The 24716-nt window shown below is 34.0% G+C and overlaps 1 long non-coding RNA gene across 4 annotated transcripts in view; it reads left to right on the plus strand.

The window, feature by feature from the left end:
• The first annotated feature begins 1865 nt into the window (after window positions 1-1865).
• LOC111625894 overlaps window positions 1866-24716 on the plus strand; it is a 33069-nt gene continuing 10218 nt past the window's right edge. For 3 of the 4 annotated variants that reach the window (XR_002756794.1, XR_002756797.1, XR_002756795.1), the window contains exon 1: window positions 20802-23288. This is a non-coding gene — a long non-coding RNA (uncharacterized LOC111625894). Of the gene's footprint in view, window positions 2135-20801; window positions 23289-24716 lie in introns of those variants that run through there. The other variant, XR_002756799.1, reaches the window with a different exon arrangement.

Below are 24716 nucleotides of genomic sequence, written 5' to 3' on the forward strand. Positions count from 1 at the left end.
ATAAGGAAGAGGAAAAATTAAGCTTTTCAAACGGAACTTTTCACAGAATACAAATCTAAAATGAATTATAACGTGGAAATATATTAAGTTTATTACTCATCCATTAGTGATAAATTTTGATTCTGAGTATAAAATCAGAATTTATTAAAATGAAAAAAATTATATAAAAGAATTTTTAAAGCATTCTAAATCATGCAACATTTTAAAAGAATTATAAAGAAGAAGAAAAAAAATGTATGACATGCTATTATATATATAATATAATAACTGAGTTATAACATTATTTTTTATTTTGATAATATTGTACAAGTAGGAGAAATATATCTGGAGCACATTATTGTACACTAACCTCTCATACTGAAGAATATATTGACCTTAATATAATAACGATATTTTCTTTCACGTTGAAAATGTGTACAGGAAATAATAATGTCAGTTATTGATCTGTTAACTAATTGTACTGCCAGGATGACTCATGGGTTCTACAGAAAACCGTTTGATATACTTACTTAAATAATAAGTTGAGATTAATTTATAGATTTAAAACACCGGGCCAGATTTTTATTATTTATTTATTTATTTATTTTTTCAAGTGGGAAAAATCAAGAACTTTGCGCTCTTTTGAACCAATGTGTGTGACTCTATTAAGGGGATAATAGGCGCTATCTCGTTCGTTACTCCGCTAATTATCGTTAATTCATTAAATTTTGAGAATAATTAAAGAAAACGGATCCGTTTTCTTTAATTATTCCTAAAGAGGCCTTCGATAGAGGAAGGAAACTTGATTGATTGAGTTATTATGTGAAGAAGTGCAAGCAATTAAAAGAAGATCGATACCAAAAAGAATATAATTTGATTCGATAAGAAACGTTTCTCTCTATTAAAATTAAAACTATATTAAATGCAATTTTTACGCCCTTCTTAATAAAGTATTCTACGTCTTTATAAATCGATTTGTTTGTTTTGTTTTTTTTTTTTTTTTCTTCCTCTTCCTTCGGAATCTCGGGTTCCGAATAAATTTTAGTACCTCGGGGTACACCAATTAACAAACTTTAATGTTGCACTATTATTATTTTATTCCTTTGTGAACAAAAAAAAAACTTAAATACATTCAAAAATTAATTTTCATACTTTACGAATTCCTATTTGTTTCTGTAAATCGCAAATGTGAATTTTCTAATATACAGTAACGAAATGAGACTTAATTCTAGATAATTCTCTGTTTTAAAAACAAAATGCCGGGATGATAGCCCAGGCGGTTAAGGCATCAACCTACTGCCAAGGACCGAATCCGGGCGAGCAACCCCAGGAATTTTTGAGAGGGTGGTCAGGCCCGTCCCTCGCCACCCGACCGCCCCCACTGTGGGCCTGGCCGAACGATAGGACTAATAAACAAAGGAGGCCTCCTTAGTGTCCACGGGACGGAAAGGGAGAAAAATAATTTTTTTTTTTTTTAAGCGAAAATTAAAATCACACAAAAATACTTTTTTTATATTCTTTTACATATTTTCGTGCGACGGTAGATACATTTGAACTCGTGTAAGCACGAGAAACAAAACAAAATAGTAACATATAAAACTATATCGGAACACGTCACGGAACGTTATTCAGAAAGCTATCCCAAAATTCGGTTGAATAAGAGAAAACTTCCCTCGTACGGAGAATGACGTGGCGAAGACCTGTTGTTTTCGCGACTCGAGCAAAAGCTGCAAAGAAATCGAAGCTTCGATCCAGACCGATGGGGAAGAAAAAAAAAAAAATATATATATATATATATAAGACTAGAAAGCGAGAGGGGGGTGAAAGAGAGAAAAACGTTTCTTCTACCGATAGGTGGCGCGTTTCGATGGCGCCGCTCGACTGCATCGCGAGTCGAGCTGTCTCGAAGCTTCTCTTCTAAGAAGAGCAGTGACGTCACTCCGGGAATCCCACCAAACTTTTTTTTTTTCTAATAGTCATCCGACGGCAATTCGTCGCCGAAGTGAGAGCATATAAGCAGTAGAAGAGACAGCCTCGGGCTAACTGTAGAAGATAAGAGTCACTGCTTGGCCAGCTCTTACCTACTGCTACGCTTTAGCACCGACATTGGCCAAACACGCTCGGGATGCCCCGCACGTCCAAATTTAAATATAAGGTAGGCACAATTATGTATTAATTCTCCGTACTGGCAGTTATTTATTTTTTATTTATTTATTTTTTATTTCCATTTATTCGCTTTAAAATTTTGTTGCGTAGTTCGCTCGTTTGTCGCGTATTACCTTTGCCTGTCTGCGACGTTTCGCCGCTTTTATATACAGTATATATCATTTTATTTATTTATTTATTTGTCGATTGAATCGCTCTCTCTCTCTGTACGTAATTAGGCACCGTTGACGTAATTTCGTACATTATAATTAATTATATTTATTTTTTTAATTCGTCTCTTCGAAATTTTTTCCGTCCTTACTTCGTTTTGATGCGTACTTATCTATGTTTGATAGTTAAAATTATAATTAGACTGAGTATAAAATCAGAATTTATTAAAATGAAAAAAATTATATAAAAGAATTTTTAAAGCATTCTAAATCATGCAACATTTTAAAAGAATTATAAAGAAGAAGAAAAAAAATGTATGACATGCTATTATATATATAATATAATAACTGAGTTATAAATAACATTATTTTTTATTTTGATAATATTGTACAAGTAGGAGAAATATATCTGGAGCACATTATTGTACACTAACCTCTCATACTGAAGAATATATTGACCTTAATATAATAACGATATTTTCTTTCACGTTGAAAATGTGTACAGGAAATAATAATGTCAGTTATTGATCTGTTAACTAATTGTACTGCCAGGATGACTCATGGGTTCTACAGAAAACCGTTTGATATACTTACTTAAATAATAAGTTGAGATTAATTTATAGATTTAAAACACCGGGCCAGATTTTTATTATTTATTTATTTATTTATTTTTTCAAGTGGGAAAAATCAAGAACTTTGCGCTCTTTTGAACCAATGTGTGTGACTCTATTAAGGGGATAATAGGCGCTATCTCGTTCGTTACTCCGCTAATTATCGTTAATTCATTAAATTTTGAGAATAATTAAAGAAAACGGATCCGTTTTCTTTAATTATTCCTAAAGAGGCCTTCGATAGAGGAAGGAAACTTGATTGATTGAGTTATTATGTGAAGAAGTGCAAGCAATTAAAAGAAGATCGATACCAAAAAGAATATAATTTGATTCGATAAGAAACGTTTCTCTCTATTAAAATTAAAACTATATTAAATGCAATTTTTACGCCCTTCTTAATAAAGTATTCTACGTCTTTATAAATCGATTTGTTTGTTTTGATTTTTTTTTTTTTCTTCCTCTTCCTTCGGAATCTCGGGTTCCGAATAAATTTTAGTACCTCGGGGTACACCAATTAACAAACTTTAATGTTGCACTATTATTATTTTATTCCTTTGTGAACAAAAAAAAAACTTAAATACATTCAAAAATTAATTTTCATACTTTACGNTCTAAATTATCAATTTTTATTTTTATTGGTGCTCATATATAAAAACCGAAAAAATTGTTTAGTAATAATTTAAAATCTGTCGTGTAAGCTGGATAACGAGCGTGAGGACGTTCCGTGGTATTCTATCGTCGACAGTGAGTGGGATTGTATCACCACCTCTCCCTAACACCACAATGGCCGCAGAGGATTAGGTTTCTACTCTGTGCACGTGCACGTTCACCCCCCCCGTTTCTTTTTCTCGACTTCGCCGCTCCTCCTTACTGGAAAAAAAATTGATAAAGAATAAATTCTTTTTTCATGTATACGGCTAAAGTATTACGTGTCTGGAGACGTATAAAGGAAGAAACTTCTTATTTTGTAATCAATCTCATTATCGAGACGCGATTCCAGACGAGACGGGAGAACGTATGTGACGTGTAGCCACCTGTTGGACGAGGTTTTCGAGGTCTGACGTCCTGACAGACACAAGCAGACTACATCGTCGCCCGCTACTTGTACACTGTCTCGCTACCGGTCTGAAATCCTGGGTCACTGGCCGCAATCGGCTGGCTGCACGGCAAGCATCGCTGCCTTCGACGACCGTCTGATGTAATCAGCTTTACTTCACTTTTGTCTATCGGTCTGCCTCTTCTTAATTCTTTTCACAATTTTCTTTCTCTTATCCCTGTCTGGTCTCCGGGTTGACGATCCTTTCGCTCCTCCTGCTCTTCCCGTCTATCTCTTTGTCGATTTTCAATTGTTTTCGTCTTTGACGACGATTCGAACTCGCTCCTTCCGACAGAATGAAACGGGATTCTAGAAATTTTTTGATATATTTTTCATTCTAATTCGAAAAGTTTGTATAATTTAAGCATTTGTGGAAATTTCTTCGTCCGTTCGATCTTTATAAGAGCGTATTTAACATTGAAATGCCAGTAAATTATATTGGTAGTTGACATTTTAAAGTGTGTTAATGTAAACTTGAGATATCGAATTGCATCTTGCATAATCTAGCATTAGAAGAATTCCATGGCTAGAGATAAAAATTTTGGAAGATGATGATCTTTGCAAATATTTTAAAAACAAGTGTTTATGAATTGCATTAAATCATCGACGGAATCGTGAATTTTAACAAGATTTGAGTTTAATGAACTCTCTCTCATTTTTACTGGAATTCTATTAAAAAACAGATATAAATCTGAATATTCGATTTTTCTCTCTGAGAAGATAATATAGACACTTTTTTTTAATATATTTATAGCCAGATATTTGATATTGGAAAAGACCGAGCCATGAAATTTCTAAACTTTATGTACTTGTATCATCTGCTAAGTTCATGTAATCGTTCAATCTGGTCAAGAAAATGCGGTCTATCTGTACAACCAGGTGCGCTGCATCACCTGCCCAATAAAGCATGCAATACCTATGCTATAAAGGACGATGCGGAGAAGGCAATGCATCTAGATGAAAAATAAGTCTCCCTGCGAATGTGTTTAAATCTAAGAATTATGGAAATAAAATTATATCGAGACATAATCCAATAGTAAGAGTCATATCTCATTATTATTGACTGGTAGTACGAGAAGATTTAAGAGTGGAGCCAGTCCGAGTTGATAAATGTTTAGCTGGACAGAAGAAGAAATTTAAATAGTCGACTAAATCCGAAGATGTATTTTAAGTTTGCTAAGCTTCTTTAGTTGTTAAATTAATTAATCGCGCGTTAGGTAATTGTTATTAAAGCGGATTCCCTGGCAGACTTCACAAAAATCCATCACTTCTTCCCCATCTGATATTTAGGAAATTGTAACAGGTGTCATTAGCTGCGGGGCTAATGTTCATTCTTCATTAATTTCGTCCCTACCCCCGGTTTCGTGGCAGGTGTCCCCGAATTAAACAGATGCTTACAACCGTGAAGAGGCACGTGACTGACCTTTTGAGAAAATAAAAAAAAAAGTTAATATTCATTAAAAGAGTACAAGGAAGTGTTTCTGATCGAGATTCTTACGAAAGGGTTGTTTCCTACACGAAACTGAAAGATTAGAAATCGGAAATGTAAAGATGCGGAGGAGCATATACAAACGAAGGACTGCTTATTTTCTAATAAGCTGATCTTTAACTGTAGAAGAGAAATATGGAGTGCAGCAGGAGGAGGAATATTCTGTACGAGCAAGCGACCCCTCTATTGTTGTCTCCTGGACTCCTTACACAATCTGCTAAGAGTAGGAGCAGGTGGTATCCACCGCAGTGCCTCCGGGCTTGTTTGTTGGAAGAGACCACGTGGCCTCATCTCGGAGACAGATGGCGAGGGAGGAGGAGATACAGGGGGAGACCCCAAGTCGGGTGAGCAGCACGTGCTGCACGCGCCACGTTTTTGCGCCTCCCCCTAACAGACGGTAGAAGTTTGGGAAATGGACGGTGGCCATGGTCGAATGCACATTGTCAAACGACTCCCTGACAACTGTGACACACCTGGACTGGTAGAGGACAGATTTATACCGAGTAGATTAGTGGTTCGGAGAATATCTACGGCCCACGCAAGCGCAATGACCAGCTACAAGAAGTTTGTCTTTTTTTCTTCATGTCCATTTATGTAGTCTTTTGTATTTTTAACGCTCGTCCTGTATTTGGAATTGTTCGTTCAGGTATATCCATTTATTTAAATTAATAATTAAAATTGATAAATTCCCTTTGTTAACTTAAAAAAATTATTGCAAATTAGAGAATAATTTTCATATTTTTTTATTTAATTATACTTAGAAAACAGATTTGAAGCCGGCGAAGATGCACCCTTAGGAGTAGCGAAAATCAATTTTTCCCTGTAGAGCCATTACGTCTTTTGCATATACTGCTTGAACAAAAAGCGATAATCGTTTTGGGATTCGGTAACAATACTTTAAATACGTTGCAGAAATATAAAAGAAATCGCTGCATTTCTCGAAGGCTGTTCACAATAATTCTCGAAAGCGTCATTGCACAAGAATTAATAATCCCAAGTTGCAAAACACGTAAAAAGATGTACGTGCAAACAGCTTAGTTCTTTACAAAGATTATTATTATTATTTATTTTTACAAAGTCTATGAAACAAATGGTGTTCCCTCTTAACTATAGGTTAAATTCGGGTTTTAGTAAAGGAAAATAATGTCGCTGACCCGATTCCATAACACGAATGTCTTTTTCCAAGGACAAATACACGCAATTTCCTCATTTAGTAGTCACTAACTGATATTTTCTGCTATTGGCGACATTGCAGAAAGCCGTCCACGTGTTCTCTCCGTACCAGTAAACGACTGGTTAGACATGCAATGTTTTCTTGGCCAGACAGTGGAAGGCAAATGGACGAACTAACTGACGTTGCTTGTTGGTCAAGGGCACATACGCGATAGAGGTTAAGAAGCTACTTTCTTCGATCGTCGTCTCACGACGTCTGAAATTCTACGAATGCAATTAGAGACCCGCAATTGCGCCTCTCTTCTTCGATCGATCGTTGACGATTTCGATCGATTTATAATCGATTAAATCTCCTAAATAACCAATCGAAGAGGACAATTTCGCGTCCGATAACTTTCGAAGAAGCATTGGCACAGTTCTTGCGAAAGAAGAGTTTTTGGAAAGGAGCCAAATCTCTTTCACCCATTGCTCTTCGGTTTGTGATGCAGTCACCTTGACATTGATCGGCGGAGCATAATGAGAATAACAACCGAATATCAGGATTATTGATAAGTCGAAGCCACTTCCAAACGTTTGACAGAAATCATTTCGAGCTTTCAAATCTTGCAAATGAAGTCTTCCACAACCAAGGTATTTACATTGTCTTTCTAATCTTAATATTTAAAGTCTCTCTCTTTTATCAGTTTCTGAAGGATACTTTAAATAAGCGTTTCTGTCGTCACAAACCTTACATACACGCTTTTAATCCTTGTAAATCCCGAATCGTACTAAATCTGGACGATCGAAGACGGTACTAAGTGTGTAAATTTCGAGGTGCCTCTGGGATCTCGTACATAAGACCCGAGGCGATGATAGAAATCTAAATATGAATATTTTAAAGTTTTAAAGATATAAAGTACAATTAAAAATTCAAAAATACTTCTTCGAAAAATGGCAATTTTGACCATTTCGTGCATCATTATTTAAACGTAGACAAATCTAAATTTAGTTCTTAGGTTTTATTGCTGGCATTTCTAGATTTGATATTCTTTTTCAGTTTAAAAAAAAATGAATTATTAACCAGTTAAAAATGTTTAAATGTTACTTTAAACAATTTATTTCTGTTTACGAAAATTATCTAATTACAGTTTCGTTCGAGTAATAAAAATAAAAATTCGCACTCCTGGCAAATTTTACCATGTTAATCCTATATATTATTTTTCTTTATTATTATTATTATTATTATTACTATTATTATATATTTTTCTGGAAGAGAATAACAAAATTTTATGCCAGAAATTAGTCTGCAATGCAGTTAATATATTTTTTTTTTTTTAAAAAAAGGAAATTTTTAATTAAGGGGTGGATGCAAACATGTTGACAGATCTTGTTTATTGCGTTCAGTCAACATCCTTCTATTTTCTGAGGCTGTGCTTTACCTTATATTCATACAATCTCGTACTTTTATTGATGTATACAACACGCACTTTATCAAGGTTTTATTAAAAATATAATCTCCAGTTTGTTTAATTATATAACAGCTTATTTACTGGAAAATTATATTTACAATTGTTAACAAAGTATCATGATTATTGTTGGAAAAGATCATGTAACACAATTTTACTATATCATTTTCTAGAAGAAACAAATTCTGTTTATAATATCATTGTAACAATTATATTTAGAACGTAAATCAATTTATTTTTATTTATAATGTCGTTTTATCTGTTTATAATGTTCGTTTGTGCCTTTGTTTAATGTATCAACTTTACAATTTATTACCAATAGACAATAGGAAATTTGAGAAGTGTGTTTACGTTACAAATCGAGTTGGGACACTATTTTTGTAGTAAGAGTGGGCTTACAACAATTTGCTGTTTTAATAATTTTGTTAGTTTATTTTTCCATTATTGATTTGTTAACTTTATCTCGTAACATTGTATAAAGTTCTGAGATGCACTGATATTGCTGTATTTTTGTGACTATCTTGGCCTTTTTTCTGGTGATACATTTAGCTTGTTTATTCCAATTTTGAACTTTTTGTTAAAGTTTATCCACGAGTTATATTTACCTATGAGCATTTTTTTTCGTAAACAGTACACAGTATACTGTAGAGGGTGTGATTTTTAGAAAGTGGTGTTTATTTTTGTAAACAAAATTTTTCTTTATAAATTAATATTTAAAATACGGATATTTTATTCTCTCTTCCCCGTTAATTTCAGTAAGAGATTCAAAATTATAGCATCAATTTTTAGCTGTTTACTGCAAAAGTTTTATTTATCATATATCAATGGCTGTAGAGAGAATATTTTAAAATATATATATTTTATTGTCATTTAGATCTTTATTTAATATTTTAACTTTTCTGTCTGCTGTTATTATAAAAAGTTAAAGCACAAATTTTTATAGTAGAAAACGTTAAAAAGATCATACTTCATTCCTTCCATTACTTCCACCCCAACTGGTCACGTGCCTTTTTTTTTGTGCTCTCCCTTTTGTGGGGGTGGAACAAAGGAGGGCGAAAACCACTGACCAGTAGCTACGAGACTCTAACGGATGTTTAGTATTTCCATATCCGTTATTCTTTTATTCTGTTATTTGCTCATTTGGGTATTTTTTTTCACCTCGTCAAAAATACTTTTTTTTACACAGTTTGTCGCGTTATGATCGCTTATTCGAGTCATAATCAAATGTAATATTTAAGTATAGATTATTTAGATGATTTTTAAATTAAAATGTTTTATTATTATTACTATTATTTAATATAAATAATATAAAGGTTTTGTGGTGGTGTGATAAGTTTAAAGTAATTTCTTAACTGGAAATTAGCAGAATTTCAAAGTCCGAAATTTCAATATTTTCAGTAAAAAGTATAAAAAAAAAAAATTCGAAGTTTGTTCAATTTTTAGGGACATTTTTGAATTTCAAAAACATTAAGCAGACTAAATACAATTTTAATAAGAATATAAAGTTTCTGTTATCAGAATTTTTGACTGATTTATAAGGGAAGAAACTCTTTCTCTCTCTCTCTTTTTCGCTCTCTTATTTCTTACGTATATTAATTTTAAATCAAATATTTTATTTGTTGAAATTAGCATTTTAATTATTCGAAGAGTGGTGAAATCCAGAGACGATTGTAGTAGTATGTAAATGAAATTCGGGAAAACTTGCACGGTATCTCGTTTTCTTCGCACCAGATGGCAGCACGTGACTGGAAATTTTGAAAATTCGAAAATGAAAAGGGGGGAAAATATATATATATAAAAGAAAAAAATTTAGGAATTTTAAAAGGCGATTGCGCGTTGGAACGATAGAAAAAGGAAAAATCTGCCCGGCTCATCGATAAGATGTGATATTCAAAGAAAGTCGATTAGAAATTTAACATAATGTGATTAATGTTGTAAGTAGTTAGTTAAAATGATGCATTAATCATGTGCCCTGTATAAGACAGCTGTTGAATGCGAATTAAAACAAAAATTTAAATTTTCGTTTAGAATTTAACTTTGCAGAAAGAGAGAGATAATGACGGTTATTATCTTGATGACTTTTTCTCTCTTTTATAAAAATCCGTAGAGCCAGACTTAATTGCACGCATTGCAGATATGTACGCATTGTAAGAACGTGGTCGGGTCCGTTGGTAAAGCGGTAAGGAGAGGTGTTTTGCAGAGTTCAGGCGGGATGAAGGTATCGTCTCTCCCCAGGTTGAGTCTAGGTGGCGCTGTTGGGTGGCAGGGCGGCGGCGAAAAGCCCGGTCAATCGGCAAGTGTCTAGACACTCGTCTAGACTATGCGAGTCCAGCTCCTAGCTAAGAGCTGCGTCGGCGGCGCCCAGCCGAATCGATATCGACCGATGCAAAGACTGGCCATTTACACCGCGTTTCATCGTAGACTGGTTCAGTCTTGGCTTTTAGGTGGTGCCATTCACCTCTTTGCTTCTGCGTACCTGACTCTTATCTTCTAGCTCTCTCTTTCTGCTCGTACACGTAAGTCTCTTTCTGTTTCTCTACAGGTTGTTCCTTTCCTCTGACTCTTCTATCCCCCTCCTCATCTGTACACCTCGCCCTTCGCTCCGTGATTGTATTAAGGAATTTTTGCATCTCTCCAGGGTTGATGGCCTCTCTCTCTCCTCTCTCTCTCGTCTGACCCCGTGCATCCGTAAAGTGTGTTTTATTCTGCTCCCGCTCCTCCCCTCTCTCTCTCTCTCTCTCTCGCGACCATTGCGGTATTATCGAAATTAAGAACGTTTACTCTGCCCTAAAGATCCCCAGTAAATGTTGTAAATTCTTCTCTTCCGAACGTATAATTTCTGATAAGCGCATTTAAAATAAAAATTTGAATTTTTATTCGCATATTCGTTTTTATTTATTATTATTATTTCTATTTTTAAATGTACCTGTAGCTTAGCCGCATTCGGCTATTTTTTTTATTTTTTTTAATTATAAATTAAATTTGTAAGCGACTTCATAAACGTAAAATATTTCGATTTTTTTACTTTTATTTTATTAAAAAGTTTGTAAATATTAATAAAATTTTAATTAATATTTTTTTAGTCCACGATTATTTTTATAAATTCGAGTATTTAAGAATTAAAAAATTAAAGTGATCCATTTCAAAAAATTCAAAATTTAAATCAGTCAGTTTCAGACACGTGAAAATGAAAATAATCAGTTTTAAAGAAAATATGAAATTAAATTAATTTTGCTTGTTTGAATTAAAACTTCAATTTCATAAATTAAAATGTGTCTTTATTATTATTATTATTATTTCTTTAATTTTAAATTCTTTTATTTTCCTCCTAATAAATTAAAACAGAATGAAATGGTAGAAATGCATTAAATTTTTTTTTTTTAAAGGGGGAAAAATTTGAAAATAGATAAATAATCGGCAAAAATGCATTTAACGAGTATATCAATGAATAAAATCAGAATACATAAAAATTAAACTTTTGTTAGCTTAGACCGGAAAGAGAGTACCGGATGTGACGTAAACATTTGGCGTAACTAAGTGATTGCTATTTTTCAGTGTGTACCTATATATTTCAGTTGTCAGTAAAAGTACAACTGTTAATCCTTCAAATTTGTCGCCATTTTAATGTCTAATTAAAGGAAGTCAATCAAAACTCATTTATCCTTATCCAATTTGATTTAATCTCTTTATCCACTTATCATCCCAAATCCAGTTATTATAGGGTAAATCAAACTACCCAACTTCTTAATTAATGTAGGGGGTGATATGATTCGAATTTCTGACTTTTAAATATATATATATTTTTTTTCCTCCCTCGAATTTTTATTTCCTGCCAGAAAATCGATGTCCGAAATCAGAATTCCATCGCACAATTTACCTTTTAAGCATATTTAATATATGGTATGTTTACTTAACGTAAATTCGAAAACATTTATCAATTTCCTATGCGTGACGTTAATTCCGTTTGTTGCCATTATGGGTTAAAAATCGACTTCTTACAAGTTTTATCAGTTACATCGGTTGATGTTACGTATGCAATGTCTGCTCGACCATGTCTTTATGTGCAACTAAACACAATGGTGTTTAGACATTGCAACGATCTGTATGCTGTTAACGTCCATCCTGTACAGTCACGTCTCGCATGCACTCCAACCGTCTGCTCCATTCACTTTGAGTGATTTGTGAGATTGTCAACCGAGTTTGTTATAGAAAGAACGAAAAGAAGAAGAAACGCTTATAAACAATGTTTCTAATTTCTGTTTGGATTTAATCAGATAGATGAATGTTTAATGCATTTCGTAACGTGTAAATGCTTATAAGATTGCGCCTGCTAATATATATATATATATATATAAAAACAATTGAATTACTAAGGCAGAAGGTACTCCTCCTTATATAATTTTAAAATATATATATAATTTTTAAGCATTTATATAGCTAATAAATTGATCACGATTGTTTTTATCAGGATCACGAACTGTATAATGTCAGTTGATAAAATCTTAAGGTGCCGAGTTCGATTTCTGCATTCGCTTTAAATTCTAGCAGCCGAAGGAGGAGGATGTTGAAAGATCGAGTAATATTAGTAAGTTAGCGATCACTCTGCTCCCGTTTTATCTTATATTTTATGAAGATGCATTGCTTACAAAGGGGAAAGTCAGTATAAATAGATTTGGTTACTCATCTGGACTCTGTACTGATCTCGAATAGATTGTTAGAATTTATAACCGATGATGATTTACGTTAACTGCTTCGTCATAAAATTTCCAAAATAGTCGGATGGTTTATGCAAATCTTTTATTTATAATTATTTTAAGGAGAATTTAAATAATGTTTCTCTTCGATATAATCGCGGCGAGCCGAACGTTTCGTGGGAGAATCCCTCCTTAACCATACATGGCATGGGAACCAATATGGCTACTATTAGTCACAAGTGTGCAATGTGGGGACAACTCCGCCTGGGATATCCTGTTCATTCTACATTTAGTGTTGATTGGTCCGAGATAGATAGATTATAATGCGATTTATCATGTGGTCACGAGATTTTCTTCTCTGGTTGGTTGAATCGGTTGACGGTGGGTGGGATGGAATTCACGTTCTGGAACGTTTTTTTATGCAATATGGGTGGAGCATTAATTTTTTAATGTTATGTAGATACATAAACAGTAGGTCAAGGGGCAAAAACTTCCGTACCGTGAAAAGAGGGAAAATATTTGAAATATTTCAATTAAAATGTTTTATAGACATACGAGTACTTTTCGGTTTGTCTATATTTGGTAAAGTTTAATGGATTTTAAATTAGGGAGATAAGATCGTTTGTGTGAACGGGTTATGCAACGTTTTCTCATTGTCGTCTATAATTTTGTTTAACCTTAAACCAAGCAGATTACTTATCTCTTTTATTTTTTTAGAATTCAAATTAAAATGTTTTCTTTTGGTATTTTTTAAAATAAAATAATATGCATAATATACACACAGTTTCTTACGTTCTGCATCCATTGGCGTAGACTCTGATATCACTCTCTTTACTACACTTTTCCAAATTCCATTGTCACGTATTTAATCAAAATTGCACCTTTTGTATCAGATTTCATAAAAATTGTTCTGAAATTCCATCAAAAAAAGAAAAAAAGTTTTCTACCGTACGAAATTCCAACAGTGTCTCTTTTGTCCACGTTTCTAGACAATTACTCCAACTGTAGATAATAGACGAAAAAAATTCGTTTCGTTCTTTCTTTTTTATTTTTATTATTATTATTTTTTCTTTGTATTTATATACATTTATAGAATTGTTTTAAAAAAGATTGGGATAGAATCTTAAGATAAATCCGAGAACGATATCGATTTCATACTCATTTATCGTAATGTCCCAACACGAGTTAAGTTAAGCATCCCAGTATAATTAGCTGAACAAGTAACGGTTATGAAGACAGATAGCGATCAAATAGGATATTTTGTCTCTATTACTTCCTGGTCGCCTTAGATTCCTTTGTCTCTGTAAAGGAAGAGTTAAGATATGCTGAATGATCAAAGCATTCGGCTCAACATGCAAGAATAAACATACACGCAATAAACATATTATCGCTGCTTCATGTTTTCCCGACTATAAGTCACAATTGCTCTCTGCTTAAAATTACTTTTTAACGAGGTTCAGTTTTTAATATTTATTTTTGAAATTGCAGCAGACCGTATTTATATATATATATATAGTCTATATAACCACTTTTGTGAATTATAATATAAAGAAGGAACTGCGGTTATCGCCGTTCTTTGAATTCAAAGCGTGATTTTGAGTTCAATTTACGATAAAAAAAAAATATATATATAACTTTTATTATATTAAAAATTAGTCTAGATAATGGAGCATTATATTACGCTTAAAATATATTAATAAATTGCTTTATAAACACGAATCTTTATTTTATTTGAGACTTTACACGAAAATTAACACTCGGGATTTGAAGATTTCGTAGATAATCCGAGCCTTTAAAACCTCTTTTAAATATTTTTTATACGTTTTTAATTTGCTTGGAATAAGATTTTTAGTTAGTTTTTTTTAATTAATAACAGAGTAGCGCGAAAATCATTCGGGATTTTTAATCAAAGGTGATCATATTAAATGTTCCGTGTATAATAAGGAAGATTTTCTTTATTACAGATTCGCGGTCTACCAATAAGAGGTAAGCCATTGATTTTCTGTTGACATTACATGTATGACCTCATTTTATGTTCTGGCGACTTTCTGTATTAGTGTTTTGTACGTATCACGTCCAACTTCTGTTACAAAAAAAATAAAATGTCATTGGTTTGTATTCGTTTCGTCTTCGTGAAGTATTCAACAGCTATAATTATTAAGTTCCTTTATCGAAAGTTACGTTAATATAGAGATTTTTAGCAAAAATTGAGCTAAGTTACTATAAAGAATCCATCAGGTAGCGAGCCTCGTACGTTTATTTTGTAGTTTATAGCACGTATTAAATATAAATCTACTGTAAATATGCGAAGAAATTGTAGAAGCCTGAGCTGATTAAAAAAACGAAAATTAAATATTTATGCCGAATTTTTTACATTAGTTAATAGTAATCATCTGTTATTTTAAATATATGTCGGAGATTTCGTAGGTAAGTGATTCATATTTTTAGTTTCTCTCCTAATCTCTTCCTGAATTATATTCTCGAAGGGAAGTTCGAATCTCGAGAGTATCAAATTTTATCCTTTATTTTCTATTATTTATATCTGCCGAATGATATACAGAAGACGACGAAGAGAGAGAGAGAATCGTCCAAGCACATCTTATAGAATTTAGGTTGGGATTTTCCCATTTCGAAGAATAACAACCAATTAAGGGCACGTAACGGAAAAGATCTGTATTTTATTGCATTTTGATTTATGGCGAAGTATTGTTTTCTTGGTAAATTTATGTTTTAAAAACTCGTAAAGATAAGTGTCATATGTTTTTGAAGAAAAGTCTGGATGTTTTCACGTTTATAACTTATTTCGGTGCTCAATATTTCTGTTCGCAGCTAAATGTTTAGTTTGAAATCCTTTCGTTGATTTTTAATGGTAAGTATTCGAATATTTCTGTTAAAATTTAGTAAATTTAAACCTGCTTAAAAGCAATAAATTGACGTTATGAGAGTCTATTATTCGGCTGGACGAGTTCTCTAAATTTTTTATACTGGCCTGCAAGCTTTAAATGAAGTTATAAGGTTATAATTAATTGAATTTTACAAATATAAAGTCATAATTGAACGGATTTCATTCTATTGACGAGTTATAAAGTCTCTTTCTATAGATTAATGCTTAAAGTTAATTATAATAAACTAATAGCAGAAGGTACTGTATCCAAAGCTCTTGGGCAATTTATTTATTTATTTATATTATAAATTTTTCTCTAAAAAAATCCGTACCTTTATTGTTAAAAATTTACAGGAGATTTAAAGCCTTAAATGGCATAATAAGCGTCTTTCTTTGTTATAGCTTTAGATATTCGAATATTCTCCACAGACAGTTTGATAATAAAAAAAAAATAGAAGCTTATTTATTCAAAATAAGTTGTACTTCTAAATGAGTAATAAAATATTCAAGTGTTTGTGCTTTTAAGAACCTCTTAGATGTGAACTCAGACAATTGCTACCTTTTGGGAGAACTATAGAAAAATTCCAGACAGCGTTGTGTATAGTTGTAGGCCTATAGAATGGCAGTTTTTGACACGTCGTGCGAACGTCACACTGTCTAAGAAGGAACGTATCGTGTTTCGTTTCTTTTAAAGCACCTATTAATTGAGCAACTCATTAATCTTGTTATTTCTAATCGCTTCGTACGCTTCTCTAAGGCTATAAAATACAATTTTCGGAAGTCTAGTTACGCTCTACCGATGAAAAATATCTCCTCCTTCGGATATCCTCCTGTTTATCAAGTAAATGTATCTTATTATTTTTTCCCCTTTCCCTCTTCCTTCGGTTTAATTACTGTTAAAATAAGATTATCGGGGTATTTAATATAAGAATTAAGTCAGAAAAGTGGAGAACGAGTCGTTTGGAGGGAGAACGAATGCGAATTTTTGACAGGAGCTTCTATTAAAGAATGGAAAAATTGCTGGACGCGAATACAATTATCCGGTAAGTTGTATTTAATTAATAAAAATCTGGGTGATTTTCAGCGATAAGTTATACTCGGAGTCATTTTTACGTACCAGAAAGTGCTGTCACTGCTAATGACCCGAAAATTAGCGCTTAGCTTCTTTGCTAAGTAGAGTAAAGATTTCCGTCAATGGAAACAAATCGATAATTTACTTCTCCGAATGGTTATTTTAGGATTTATATGTATATATGTACAGTTTGGATGCGATCCAAATGATTTTGTTTGGGTTCTCTGACTGTAAGAGAAATCCTAATCTTTACTTTTTTCTTCATTCGTATATACTAAAAAAAAAATAATTCTTAACTAATTTAAGTTAGTAACGCTAAAATATCGGTAATAATCTATATATAATTAACGATTTTAATTAAATATTTATCTTTCAAGCCTTATTATTCGTCATTTTCTTAGGGAATTTAACACAAAACGAGACTTGGAAAGGTGAAAATTCTATTGGAAAGGTGTTGGATTTGTGATGATTTTTCTCATTTTTAAGTTTTCGAAAATTCTGTTTTATCGTTAATTTAATAAAAAATATATTTTATAGGTTGCAAGAATGATTGATTTTTTTATTAGATTAATTCGACTATTTTTTTAGCTTTAATAATGCATGTATACAGACAAATATTCCTCTTATCTTTCTTCAGTGGAGGATAATTTCGTGGTAAATTGCTTCTTCTTTTTAGGATTGTGTAGCTTTCTAAAATAGCATTACAGAGAAAGGAGAAGGGGGAAAAGGAAGAACAGGTTACACCGTGTCCAATTCTGTTGTCCACTTCCCAACTATTTCATCGATCGTTCTCCGTCTGATACGCTTTTTCCGATCGTCTCGACTACTTTTGCTTTGCCACATTGACCCAGCATTGTTTGATGTGTCTGAGGAAGTAATTAATGATTTAAAAATGTCGGAAATTTCTCCCGATTCCAGCTCCATACGGTGCTTCAGTTTAGCTGGTCATAAATAGCGCGACTACAGATCCGTATGAGGTCTCTAAGAGGGTATTATTCATCACCCCTCCCGACCAAACCACATCCTGCCTCCAACTAACAAAATACGTGATAGGAGATGGGTCACTCTGACGTGTCGGGAGGAATTGTCCCCTGAGGGGGAACCGTGGGGTCCAGGTGGTGGTATATAGGTCACAGTCCAGGTGAACCGAGACAGAAATGAAGCAGGTGTCTCGTTTCATCCTCTGCTTGACCCTACGAGAGCGACCAGAAGGGTTCTTCTCGGAAAACGTGGAGAGGGAAAAAAAATTTCCTGTACGATGCACACGCAAAAAGATATATTCACTTTAATGATAGTCGATTGAACTAAATGTAATTTTGTCTTTTTCAATTAATTATCAAATGCGTGAATACATTAATGAAGTTAAAAAAAGAATTCTGCCGAACGTTTCGAGTCGTAGTTTGTGTTTAAAAACAATTTTTCCAGGTAGTTGTCGCTATCTAATCTCCATTCTAGACCCTCTAATTATCGGTGATGCGTCCTTTTACCGGTCATTTCCATTTCAACTGGATTTTTGAAGTAATTTGAAAACTAAAAAGGGGGAAAAACAAAAAAAAAATTAAATTGTTTCTTGGCTTTTCCTGGAAATAAAAGTTCGAGTCAATGTACTTTTGTATGTTTTAGTTATTATTAATGAAAGCGTTAATATCGTGACATTGCGTAGTTTGTCGCTGGAAATTTGTTGACAGTGCAGCTTCTCTGATCTCATTTGTAACATCTGCACTCGAACTTTCGGCTTAAAAAGTATTTTATAGCCAATTTTTTACCATAACCGGTACCAGTGCCTGTAAGCGTGTAACCCCGCATGACTCATATCGTAAGCAGTGAAACGAACTTTAAGGATTTTTATGTCATTTTTTGAACTTTTAACTTAAAGAAAAATATTAATTTAAAACTCGAATATTGTAAATAATCGAAAATTTTCGTGTCTTACAAGATTTTAAAACAGTTTTTCTACGCGATAACTTAGTTTTATTACGCTGAAATAAGTAAGCGATCCGAGAAGATGCGAAAACTATTATCCTCTTCGGATTATCACATTAGAAAAAATTAGTGGACGGGATCTTAAGAAATTTAAGCAGAATTCTAAATATAATGTTGACCAAAAAAAAAGAGCAAAAATTGATTTTGATCGCAGCATGAAACATAGAAGCACGATCAAAACATTAAAATCCTATTCGTCTATTATAAGATAATTAAGAATGTGCAGCTTAATAGATCTTCATTTATCCATTTTATTTTTTAACAAGTTATATTCTCACGCTTATGTCACGATACACATCACGTCTTTGTAAACGTCCGGTTCTACTTTAACTTGATTTTAGTCACGACCAGACATTCCATCAGTAGAATTGCGACCTTAGACGAGTTAATTCCCCGAACGGGTGCAGAAAGACTATTTCACAGTAGCTTATATTATGCACATATATTCGACTTCCGCCAGACTGTCAATGACACACCTAGTAAAAATCTTATCCGGGGTCACACGAAAATACGTCAAACTTTACGTCCTTTTATTGTCCTTGTTCGATCATTCATAACGCCTCGTTATTGTTTTATTGAAACTCGTATCGATGAACCTCTATGAACTGTCGCATACTTGTTTGCATAAAATGCGTGCGGTATTCACTTTTTATTCGTTTCCTGCCGGATCTTAAAAGATAAAAAATAAATAAATGTACCAGACTCGAGACTCGTAACAATGCACAGTTCGATTCTAAAGAGATCCTTTCGTGTAAAAGTAAAGATTTGATTGATACTGTTATTTTCTTGTGAGATCGCTTTACTTCAATGGTATGATATTGGAGAATTGGGAAGCTATTTAGTGCGTGATGCTATTATTTTAAGAAATTTAGGAGTAGACGATCGTCTTAACTTTCGCATTAAGTGAGTGAGTTCGATTAAAATCGCGAATTTTACTAGTTTTTTTCGAGCGTATGACAGTAGCGATTAGAGATGCTTTTTGGTGTTCTCAATTCTCTTCCGACTTTATCTTCTTTTTTCGCATCTTCGATTGGCTTTATCATTGTGAAATCGAAAGAAAAGGTTTCAAAAATTAGTATCCCTCTCGGTTTACTTTTAGATAGGAGTCGTTGATTGCTAGGAAATCCCATAAGAACTATCATTCTATTGGTAGTTAACAGCAGCAATCGTCGAAGGCGAGCGACTTGGCGTGCTTTAAATGTCGAGATAATCTGCATATTTAACACTATAATAGGAAGTCGAAGCGAGAAAAAATACATAAATATATGTATGTGTATATATTTAGGAAGAGAGAAAAGAAGCGACAAGTTCCGGAATGCGAGAATCTCTAATGACATCCGGGTTACAAAGAGCGGAACAAATTCCGTAGAGCTGTTCCCAGACGAGCAATTTAATTGATGACAAAACTCGGTTGCTTTCATTTCGGACGTTTCCACCGACCGAATTGATCCTTCGACCCCCTCTCGTATAACAGATGCAGAAATCTTCGATGGGGAAAAAAATAATAACTATCGGTAGAATATTCTTTAAGCGATAGTTTGGTGGAATTCGTCATCAGCACGGTTCCTTAAATGGAAAAGTTTCGGAGTTTTCACGTTATGACACCTGCTGTTGATGATGGTGATAATTAGACAGTTGGCGAGTCGAGATCAAGAGGCCGTTGACATTGTCTGGTATGTGGATGTAGGCGTTGTGGCATCGATTCCATTAGAAGTACCACTTTTTGGAAGTCTCTCGCACTTAATGGTCATCGAGAAATTTCGTTCGGTGTGCACAAATCTTTGTAATGATTAAGAGGATAATAAAGGATGTTGGCTTTAGCCATGTGTTTACTTTCTAGTGATCAAAGTTTCGAAAGAAATGGGATAATTTATAAAGATAATAAAAGATTACTAACCTTAAACGAAGTCTTAAGGAGTTTTCTCGCTCCTGGCTCGCTTAATCCATCACTCGAAAATTTTCACACCATCTAAGTAGAAGCGGGGAGAATTTATCTCAAATCCATGTGCATTCTTTCCACCCTCGCCGCCCACCTTATGACCTTTACCACCAACCTGGTGGCTTTTGTGACTCGTCCCCACCAACCTCGTCGCTTTTGTGACAACGACATGAAGTCGATAGTGAAAAGGGATCCAGCTTGCACGTGACCATCTCTTCACGTGAGGGAATTCCATCCACTTGTTAGAAACGTTCACCCACTCACTTCGGAGGTTGGGGTGTATCACTTCTAGGTCCTATCGATTAAATTTCGAATTTTCCTCGTCAAAAAGATGAAAGCATTTTAATTATAAAATTTTTAAAGTCTGATATTCAATAAGTTTATTAAATCAACAGAAAGATATGCTGTATTTCGGACCATTTCACAGCCGGATTATAACGAAAAAGGGTCATGTTTTTTTTTGTACACGTAAACAAGTTTGATCCGAAAATATTCGTTAGAATTACCAAGAAACGAGTAGGATGTTTATTTTAGTCACCTGCGCTTTATAAATCCTATCCGATAACTTCTTATCCACATTTTAACTCCCTTAATCACTTAGTGGCATGTTTGAATCACACAAACTCGTCGGAAGTGTTTAAACAATGAAAGAGTTCGTACTACCATTCTAGGAAGAATGATTAAAGGAATCGATGATGTTTATTGCTAAACGTGACGATCATTTCCGCAAAGATTTACGTCAAACTCCTCCACTTCTTCCACTGTAGCGTGTGGGTCGAAGTATCTACCCACATCATTTATCCTTTCGTTCAAATCTCTTGTTTACCAAAAAGACCAGCGAAAGGCCACCACTACTTACAAGGAAACATGGCAAATCTATAGGGAGAGTCGCTGATAATGTATCGAACACATCCCGTACATTTGGACTGGTAAATAGGCGGTTATTCACATCCTGTACGGTAATGACGTCACCGGAGTTTATTGGAATGAGATATTTTGCGAAGCTCGACTCTCCCTAATTTGCCGTCTTTTTTTTTTTTGTCGACGAATCGTAGTCTTTGTTCGAAATTTTCGTGTCTTTAATTTAATCAAATTTCAATAATTTTCGTTGGAATATTTAATTTTATTTAACCTTTTGTAAGTCGCATCTCCGCAGTAACGTCGTGTTATCGATATTAAACGATTGTCCTTTTTTTTAAAAAAAAAAATCTTTATTATGTTTGCACTGTTAAAAAAACAGTGCGAGGAACGTTAAATTCCATTTTAAAATGTTGGACAAATTAATTTTCATAAACGCTTAAAGGTGCGCACGGACCATCTTACGCTGATTTTTCCCAATAAAAATGGAGCCTTGACGTATTAAAAATCATCCCATTTGATAGGAAAATTGTATCAGATATTGCTTAAGATTTCTGATACGCGATACCATAGCATAAATCGATATTAGAATCCAAATTTTTGGTCATCATCCTTAAAATATACCGCAATTAACCTCACGAAATTTACAGGGGAAGAGGTAACAAATTTAAATGTTTATTTTTGACACCGTACAGTTAATTTATATCAAAAGTAAAATGTATTTATATATAATATAATATATAATTCGTCACCAGGGATGAGGAGTCGATCCGCAGCGATACTGCATCACCCCTACGAGTGCTATATCCCGCATCTATAAGTGTATGGGTATTAGATACGACGCCAATACTGTATATATATATTTAAAAGTAAAAAAAAATAAAATAAAAACTTCGGTAATTAGTTTTTATACATTTATATCAGTAGGTTTGATGACAGACGGTTTGCAATTTGGTAAGGTACGAAGCGGAGTGCGAATGTACAAATTGATTTTTTCTAGGGTGGCGTCTAATACGTACTTCGCCCTAGTTGAACGTCTGGACGGTAGATGGCGCTGGTAGGGGGGAAATCGGCGCCACACTGCCAGTCTGCAGCAGACATTCCTGCTGTCTAGGCGAGGGTAAATTTTCTGATGCGTCATCACTCGCCGCCGACACCGTTCGGGTTGTGTACACCGACTACGCAGTTACGACCCCCGACTCCGTTCGGGTTGTTGCTAGTGTACAGAACGTGCGTACATTCGTATATCTACGGGCGGAAGTCGAGCTGCTGTTATTTTTTTCCTTTTTTTTTAAAAATATCTTCTACTCTTTAAGAGCCGGAGGGATGATTTGTGTGACGTCTTCTCTGTAAGATACAGTTGCGTCTACCTGTTCATTCAGCCGTCGATGTTTTGCAGGACCACCCGGCGTTAGTTGCGCAATCTTCCACGGGGAAAAATCGCCAATATTCCATGTTTTGTCGCCGCTTCTCTACAGACGTCAAAGAAAGATTCGCTCTTTCGTCGATGGCACAACGGGAATGGTAGGGGGTCCGAGATGGCTCCCTTCTCATTGGTCCGAACACGCTGACCACGCTTTGCCGACAGCCAATAGAAAGCGTAGAAGTTACGTCCGGTCGCAGTTTTTCCCAGAAGTTAAACGTTAGTAAAGAAATAATACAATTTGACTGAATGAAGTCGTCGAGTAGGGAGTTGTATCGTCATTCCTTCTCCTGTTAACTGGATGGTTTGTACCCCACTCTTAACAAGGTAAGCCCATTTCTCTTATGTTACTTCACTTTGAAAATTTTTAACTTGTATACAGTGTTTTTCGTGTGTTTGTTTTGTGTGTGTGTGTGAGAGAGAGTATAACACCATTCATACCCAGGCTGCCTTTATCTACTTTGTAAAGAAAGATACTTCGTATGTCCCCCTTTCTACTTGTCGAAAGTGTGTTAAGTGCGAAACTGAAAGCAGCGGTTCGGCCGTTTCGGATACTCGACATACCGAATGTGTTACAGCTTTCTCGTGTTAGATAAGATAATATTTCACTAATTTCCACATACAACGACGTACTTAACGGATTCGAATCGAGTTTTTTATTTAATTTTTTTTGAAGTTTTACACCGTACTGTCCTCTGTGTACGGCTGCCATTTTCGAAACCGTTCCAAAGAAGAAACCGAAAGTATTTTCTCCCCCTTTTTTTAATTGTTTTCTCATTTACTTTTCCTTTATATCGATCGTACTTTCGATTTTGAACTGTGTAATACGTATTACGTTCATTGTATAAGTTAGAAAACTCGCGACGGAAATAGCGGATTCCATTTGATAAGCGCATTCCTATCTTCTACCCCTCTCCTTTTTGACGTGTTTTGATGAACTTTTGACCGCGCCAATGACGTCAAGTTTAAATAATATTTACCATTGACGTATATCGGTCCATACCAACTATTGAAACAGGTAGAAACGTTATAGTTATGCTGCGTAGTAAACACAACGTATACGATTCATTTTATGTTAATGAAGTTATTTAACATAACTTTTAAAGGTGTCTTCTCAGGTAATATAATTGGTTTATTATTATTATTATTATTATTCTCTTGTTAGATCTTTCTTACTTAATTCCGGATTTTAAAGGTTATTAGTGGGAGGTCGACAGACCTTGAAGAATTTTAAATTTTTTACCACCACCTACGCTCGTTTTGAAATCCACTTTTGGTAAATAGGTCTAGTATTATTCTAGAGTAAAATTCAGCTCGCCTAAACCTCTGTTATTGCCTCTTCTTACCGCCCCATTACGTTTGTTTCCATTGTACGGACCGAGACGGTACTAAGATCGAAAATTTCAGAAATTTCGGTACAAAATATTGCTTTCTAATTTTAGAAACATTCAGTTAGTATTAGAAGGACAGTTTCTAATTTTAGTAACCTGGTATTGGTGAAGATCCACCATTTTAGTCGAAGAATCTTCGTGACGTCGATAGAACCTGGCTTATTTTATTCTACCGAAGCTACCTACAATCCAAATTTTTAAAGTCGTCTTTTAACCGTAGAGAACGGAGTTTTTATTGTTAAAAATTTACTTTAAAAAAAAATATATTATAGAATATTCATCGCGGTAAGATTATTGCTGTATAGTTATCGTGTAACGAGACATTATTTATTATTTTCTAAAGCCATATATACTAATAATATAG

The sequence above is a fragment of the Centruroides sculpturatus genome, unplaced genomic scaffold (genome assembly GCF_000671375.1).
Source record: "Centruroides sculpturatus isolate CEXI.00-Female unplaced genomic scaffold, Cexi_2.0 scaffold181, whole genome shotgun sequence".
NCBI classification, from domain to species: Eukaryota; Metazoa; Arthropoda; class Arachnida; order Scorpiones; family Buthidae; genus Centruroides; species Centruroides sculpturatus.